The sequence below is a fragment of the Pseudorasbora parva genome, chromosome 16, assembly GCF_024679245.1.
Source record: "Pseudorasbora parva isolate DD20220531a chromosome 16, ASM2467924v1, whole genome shotgun sequence".
Classification (NCBI taxonomy): Eukaryota; Metazoa; Chordata; class Actinopteri; order Cypriniformes; family Gobionidae; genus Pseudorasbora; species Pseudorasbora parva.
Window position 1 is genome coordinate 38,307,645 of NC_090187.1, and position 8,149 is coordinate 38,315,793.

Genomic DNA, 8,149 nt, shown 5'->3' on the forward strand with positions numbered 1-8,149 from the left:
ATATGTATTATATATATGTGTGTGTGTGTGTGTGTGTGTGTGTGTTTGTATGTATGTTTTAAGTTATTTTGGCAAAATGAGTGGTAAGATAAGCTTCAGCAAAAATGTATTAATTTTTATTTATTATTTGTATACAGTATTTTGAGCACCCAAATTCTGCTTTTTTGGGACTTCTTTCAAAAACATTACAAAATCATACTGACCAAACTTCTGAACCATAGTAAATGTAATATAAATTATGCTTATGCAAAAAATATGTAACATAATAATGAATTGTTTAAAATCCCTGTAGATGAAGTCCACATACTGATTGTATAATCAGACCCAAGAAGCCTATTAAATGTATTAAATGGGGGAAACATTTAATAAAAATGTGTGTATGTATGTATTTGTTTGTAATAAAACTCTGGGGTCTGGTGATTCATTCAGTGTGTACGGACAGATCTGCTGGGGATTTTTACACAATTTTTTTTTAACATGTACGAGGGACACAAATGAAACCGATTCTTTAGAAAGACCTTATTCCTCCAACAATCAGTTAATCATTCGTTCCTACATGATAGTTCCTCACCTACTGACTCCTATTATTTTGGCAAAAAGCAACAGTTTGTTTAGAGAATATCTCTGAAAACACGCTGTGCTGCACTTACAGGACTTAGAAAATTAGCACCTTGTGATTGCAGTGTTGCAGTGCACTCTAGATCGCCTTTGGGGATATGATGTGGTGAAATTACATGGCCTTTTGTCCAACCGATCATAATTATCCATGTCAATTACATGCAGCTGCATAATCTCTTTACAAAGACAGGTGAAAACCTCATATTGGCAGATTACTGTCTGACAGCCATTCTCCGGTGCTGTGGCGTGAATGTTGTCTGACAGCCCATCAGACTGCTTTTATTGTAGCCTATCCTAAGTAATTACCGGGTTTTCTCTCAGGAATAAAACAAGTGCAGTGACATTGAAGGCTGTGTGTATTTGTGTGGATATGTAAAAAAAGTTGATGTGATTTTTCTCTCATGTATGCGAGGCATGTCAACAAATCCCCCTGGTAGCTGCCTGCCCTGCGCTGTCTCCGGGGTGCGTCGTGTGTGATGGCGCGCAGCTGCCATGATTGGTGTTTCTCTCTGGCACCTGGAGATTCAGTGTGAAATGATGGCAGCAGCCTGTGATTTGCTCTGACTCACTCTTTTTGGCCACAAGTCAGTTCGTGGAGCGGAACAGCTGATTATAACATGATATGGGTGTGATTATTTACTAAATATTATGTAAAGGCTTCACCGTGTCTTCACAAGTGGTGCGTTCAAATAATTTTTGTTTTGTTTTTTGTAAATACAATATATCAAAAGAAATGAAGAGATTCTGCTTTTCTTCCCAGCATTTTTTTTTTTGTAAGTTGCCAGTCACCGCCAGCATTTTGCAACATTTTCACAAAATGTTCATGGCCCACACAATATTTTGTTGTGTGAGTATCTAAATATAATCTATCACTATATGTTCTTTTCACTGAGTGTAAATCGAATCTAGTTGCTATTAACACTTGGTGTAAATGGCATCTATCGCTATTGTTAGTTCCCTAACCCACACTTAAAACCCAACCACTAAAAAAAGCAACATTTTGAGCAAAAAAGCTGAGAAAAACACGTTTTTGTTAAAGAATATATATGGATCGGCTCAATTATCAAAACACAAATGGAATAGATCGATTCCATCAACACCCCAAAGTGACATTTCATGCAGTAACATTAGGCAGTTTTGATTTATGTGCTGTTTAATGTTGATGATTGCATTATTTTACATATGCAACTTCTTCAACTCATTTTTACTACCAATGCATCAAAATGCACAATATTGTTATCGTGGGCACTTTAAAATATCGTAAATAATAATTTATTTACAGTTTATATTTTTTATAATGCACTTATGAATACTTTGCCAATCAACCGTATAAATGCTCAACACCGCTGTATTCTGCGTCAAAGGGACAGTCGCTCAGATGTAAATGAGCAGCACATGAACGAGTGAAGGAGACGCGCTGCTGAAGTGCCGCTCAGTGACAGCAGAGGGCGCTGATGAACTGCCGAATGCAGCTGTTACCCCGGAAAGCCCGCAAACAAAGCAAACCCCGTGTAGTTTTTAAAACAGCCATTTGTTTTTTTTTGTAATCTCAATGTTGTTCATCACAGCACCTAATACTTAATAATTAAAGACTTAATAGGCTATTTATTTTCAAACAAAAAATGTGATGTTTTAATCTGGACTACAACATGCCCTAATGATTAGAATGTTTTGATTATTCGTTATTGTTCAGTAAAACTTTGAGACATACGACTTCATTAGTTGACATGTTAATTCATTATTACCAAACTGACAATGAAAAATACTTATAAAGAATTAATCATTCGGAGTAATGTTAATTTCTTATTTACTTTTTAATAACATTAAAATCAAAAAACTTTTTGTTTGGACCTAAGATAAAACTAACAATGATCAGTATTTCTTAACTAACATTACCAAAAACATTATACTCTCTGTACCAAATGTAGCTGTTGCTCAGTCTTAGTTAATGCATTAAATAATGAGACCTTATTTGTTAGCCTACCTGTTGTTCTTTGTTGCCTAATTCTTTTGCACTTTAATCTGTTTGAAAATTGTACTTTTACAGCTCTGAAAAAAATCAAGAGACCACTTAACATGGATTTCTCATTGATTTCTTAATGTTAAGTGGTCTCTTAATTTTTTTTCCAGAGCTGTATATATTTTTGGTGCATTATTGTATTAAACATTCAGTTATTTTTATTATTACAAAAATAGTTCTTAAAGCTGTTATGCTATGGCAACACTTTTTTTTTTGCAACTAATTTCAACTTCGTGATGATATCGTATATCGTGATAAAATTTCAGAAATTAATCGCAACATGAAAAATTGATATCGGCACATGCCTACATGTAACCCAACCCCATCCCACTCCTAAACCTACCTATTTATGTATGACATAAAACACAAGATATAACAGGCAGATAAGACTGCATGTTTAGATTATTCAAAAAATACAAATATTCCAAGTGTTCCGAGGCCAGACGATTGATTTGTGGGAAGAAAATCCCTAAAAGCGATCAGCATCTCCATCCGCTGAAGATTATGCACAAATCAAAAAAAAAAAACATTGATTAAAACATTAAAATCAACTATGTTCTTCACATAAATATCTGACTTCAGAAGAATTGGAATGCCACATAAGTTAAAGGTCCCATGGCATGAAATTGTAATTTTATGAGGTTTTTCAACATTAATATTTTTTCCCCTAGCCTATTGTCCCCAAGAGGCTAGATATTTTGATCGGTGTAAAGCGAGTTCTGGCTGTCTTTCTCTGCCTTTGAAAGAAGGAGAGCTCAGACGAGCTGCTCTTGAATTCTCCTGTTATGATGTCATAACAGGAAATGTTTCCTCCCCTTCCTCTGCTTTGCCCGCCCAGAGAATTAGTAGAGAATGGATTCAGTTTATCAGTCGCGATGTCAGTACAGGCTTTACTATATGGATTCAAAAGCACCGCCTCAAACAGTGAGTAAAAGTGTTTATTAATAACTGATCTGGGATCAGTGATGTGAAGATAATAATTCAAGTTCACACAGACTTTCTTTCTAAATCATTTAATACTGTCAGTCCCGCCGCTGGCCGTCTTGATTTATCAGTGAATCAAGCCAGTGACTAAAACCATCAACATCACATCGTTTCTGTTAGCAGCATGAAACAAATCAGCATTTAAAAAAAAAAGTTATTTAAATTATTAAACTACAGAGAGTGATCAAAGAACACTCTTTATGATGCTCGGATCTGTCAATCACATGTATATCTGCAGTGACACTTGTCCAAACTGCCGTTATAATGAAATGATGCTGTTAAGCTGCTCAACAGAAGCTCTTACTGTATTCATGTCGATGTTGTGTTTGTTGTTAGTTGTGGTGAAAGCATTTTGTGAGAGAAATAAAGTTGCAAAGTTTACTCATGTTTATTCAGAGCTCTCAGACACAAACAAAATGAACTCGCGCTCTCAACAACTCGGTACAATAACACTTCCTCAGTAATCTTTCCCCAGCTCCGTCTCTCTCTGTCTCTCGACTGGCAGTGAGTGCTGCTGCTGCTCGCGCCTGACTAAACCACGCCCCCTCCGCACGTAAATTCATTTCAAATGTAGATGTCAGCCAATCACAACAGTGGGTGTTTTCACTGAAGACTCACAGCAGCAGGCCCCTTGAAACAGAGCATTCAAGCCAGACGGCTAATATCAGTACAGAAAAAATGCTCTTTATTTCTAAATTATGGCATTTTTTGATGTAAAAACCATACTAACAATATAAGTACACTTAAGGAAACATTATAAAATAATAAAACAATCCATGCCATGGGACCTTTAATACTTTGTATAATGTTTTTGGACAGTTTTTGCAACAAATACCTGTGACTGTACTTTTATTTGCCTCTTACATGTTTTATATTGTTTAGAAGTGGGTAGGGTTAGGATAGGAGTTGGGTTAGTTTCTCCAAAATATAAAAGTAGCCTATAAATATTCATTTAATAATGTTTGCTTTTACAAATGCAAATAAATGTGTCTTGATCTGAGGCACTGGGCAAAAAACTGAAATCAATGGAGAACCCAGCACGTTGATATAGCGAATAGGATGTCTTTAGCGTCTTCATTACGATGCTTCAGATTTTGACACCTTGGAATGGGTTGTCTTCTTACATATGCTATCACTTGTTTCTGCTTCTTCTTCACATGTCTTTTGATCAGGAGATTTTGTACACTTTCAGAAGATGTGTAATAGCACCACCTACCCTATAAAGGTGAAAACACAGAAAGTCTGAAATTTCTGTCAATGGCAGTGAAAGAGTTTAAAAAAAACAACTTTATTCTAGCTTCATGCATTATTTTCCTTACACTTTAATAAGACTAACGTGTGTAAGCAATACTTTTATAGCTTGTTTTCACACAAAATTCAAATTTTCCTAATGATTGTATTGCATTCTTTGTATATCTTTATTTTGCATAGATTAATAATTGTTCGATTCATTGTATTGTCTTTTGATTTAATTATACTGACATGCATGGGTTGGAGTTCATATTATAAATAAGTACTGTCTCTTTAAGAGACCATTAACTTTGGCCACCTTCTCACCTCTCTCAGGTCACGTCAAGCTCAGCTGGGATGATAACTGGTTGTTAACCCTAATTTCTTACTAAAACAAATCTTACTGACCCCATACTTTTGAATGATAGTGAAAGTACATATTACACAAGTCATACATGTGAAATGTTCTTCATATTAATATTTTACAAGCCTTGTGATTTTGAGGAAGTCAAATTAACCCTCAAAGCTTCTATGGCTAAAGTTGTGTATGTTAACTGGTGAGCTTTGTTTTGTGCCATGCTTCAGTGTTCTCGTGAGGATGGTCATTATCACTGTCTGGGTCTTTTTGAGATCAGAACAAACATACTGAGAGGCTTGATAATTGCTCTGATTTATGACCAGTCACTGATGGACTGAGGAGTCAGTTGGTCAGCAGTCACACACCCACATAGGATCTCCAATTATTCGCTCTTTTCAACACTCATTGTCTCTTCTTTTCATTCTATGGTTTACTTTCTTTCTTGCAAGTTTGTACTTTGTAGACAAAAAGAATTGATTCATTTCCATTTCCAAGTTTTGTTTCCATTTTATTTTTTTTCATTCTTATTAGTCTCTCTTGTACATGAACTGATTCTCGCTTTTCTTGCATTAAAAATGCAACAATGCAAAAAGAGAAAAATGTTTCTTCTCTACAAAGAGTTCAATTACTTTGTCACTGGTTAATTTTGTTTAAGCCATGTAAACTCTACATACAAATGTTGCATTATCAGTAATTCTCTTTCTTTCTTTCTTTCTTTCTTTCTTTCTTTCTTTCTTTCTTTCTTTCTTTCTTTCTTTCTTTCTTTCTTTCTTTCTTTCTTTCTTTCTTTCTTTCTTTCTTTCTTTCTTTTTTCTTTCTTTCTTTCTTTCTCTCTCTCTCTCTCTCTCTCTCTCTCTCTCTCTCACACTCTCTCTCTCTCTCTCTCTCTCTCTCTCTCTCTCTCTCTCTCTCTCTCTCTCTCTCTCTCTCTCTTTCTCTCTTTTTCTCTCTCTTTCTCTCTTTCTCAGCTTTGAGTGCTTGAAAAATCCCCCATGTCTGACATTCTCTTTGCCTTACATACTATTTTGCTCCCTTTTTGTGTGGCTTTTGTTTGCTTATGAAAAGAGACTGCTTACGAAGAAGTAATTAGGTGTATTATGTCCACAGACCTGGGCATTTGCAATCATTCTCAAGTGGAGTTCCCACCATTATTGTTAAATCTTTGTTGAACACACTGCCTTAATTGTAAATCTCATTAGAGGCTCAGCATTACACAACTGTTTGCTGTAAATGGGTGAACATGATTGTTAAAAGAAACCAACACAGTTTGTAAAGTATTAGGCTCATGTAATATACTGTGTTCAGCCGTGTCCAGACAAGACACGATCTGCCCGCAGTAGCTGACTGGGTTATTAGACTCAAAGCTTCACAAATGCTCCTGAAATTGTCTTGTCAGAGTAACAAATTACTCTGATGTTTTCTGGCCAAACTATTGAATAGCCTTTATTATATCTGAGGCCTTCCTGAATTTTGTTAAGTCTTTAAAGTGTATTTAAACGTCTTCCTTTTCCGTTAAAGCACAGTATAATGAGAAAGCACACTGCAGTTTGATGAAGGATTAGAACAAGTCTCTGTGTTTGTTTGGCCCTGCAGACCTCACAAGCGGTGGGCTCTAGAGACTCCACTGTGCTGACAAGAGTTCTGTGAAAAAGAGTGTAACGATTTCATGATTTTATTACATGAAATGCAAATTACCGCTCTTTGCAATAAACATCAAATGACTCTTTACAAAAGACTCTGCAGCATTAACTATCAAATCGCTCTTTACATTTATCATCAAATCACTCTGTACATTACCATACATTAACCATCAAATCACTGTTTAAATTAATCATCAAATCACTCTTTACATTAACCATCCATTAACCATCAAATCACTCTTTACATTAACCATCCATTAACCATCAAATCACTCTTTACATTAACCATCCATTAACCATCATATCACTCTTTACATTAACCATCCATTAACCATCAAATCACTCTTTACATTAACCATCCATTAACCATTAAATCACTCTTTACATTAACCATCCATTAACAATCAAATCACTCTTTACATTAACCATCCATTAACCATCAAATCACTCTTTACATTAACCATTAAATCACTCTTTACATTAACCATCCATTAACCATTAAATAACTCTTTACATTAACCATCCATTAACCATCATATCACTCTTTACATTAACCATCCATTAACCATCAAATCACTCTTTACATTAACCATTAAATAACTTTACATTACCCATCCATTAACCATTAAATCACTCTTTACATTAACCATCTATTAACCATTAAATAACTTTACATTACCCATCCATTAACCATTAAATCACTCTTTACATTAACCATCCATTAACCATTAAATCACTCTTTACATTAACCATCCATTAACCATCATATCACTCTTTACATTAACCATCATTAACCATTAAATCACTCTTTACATTAACCATCCATTAACCATTAAATCACTCTTTACATTAACCATCAAATCACTCTTTACATTAACCATCCATTAACCATCATATCACTCTTTACATTAACCATCATTAACCATTAATCACTCTTTACATTAACCATCATTAACCATTAAATCACTCTTTACATTAACCATCCATTAACCATTAAATCACTCTTTACATTAACCATCCATTAACCATCAAATCACTCTTTACATTAACCATCCATTAACCATCAAATCACTCTTTACATTAACCATCCATTAACCATCAAATCACTCTTTACATTAACCATCCATTAACCATCATATCACTCTTTACATTAACCATCCATTACATTAACCATCCATTAACCATCAAATCACTCTTTACATTAACCATCCATTAACCATTAAATCACTCTTTACATTAACCATCCATTAACCATCAAATCACTCTTTACATTAACCATTAAATCACTCTTTACATTAA

General features: G+C 34.7%; 1 protein-coding gene across 1 annotated transcript in view; it reads left to right on the top strand.

The window, feature by feature from the left end:
* rgma (repulsive guidance molecule BMP co-receptor a) overlaps positions 1-8,149 on the top strand; it is a 198,556-nt gene that overhangs the window by 107,313 nt on the left and 83,094 nt on the right. The window lies entirely within an intron of this gene.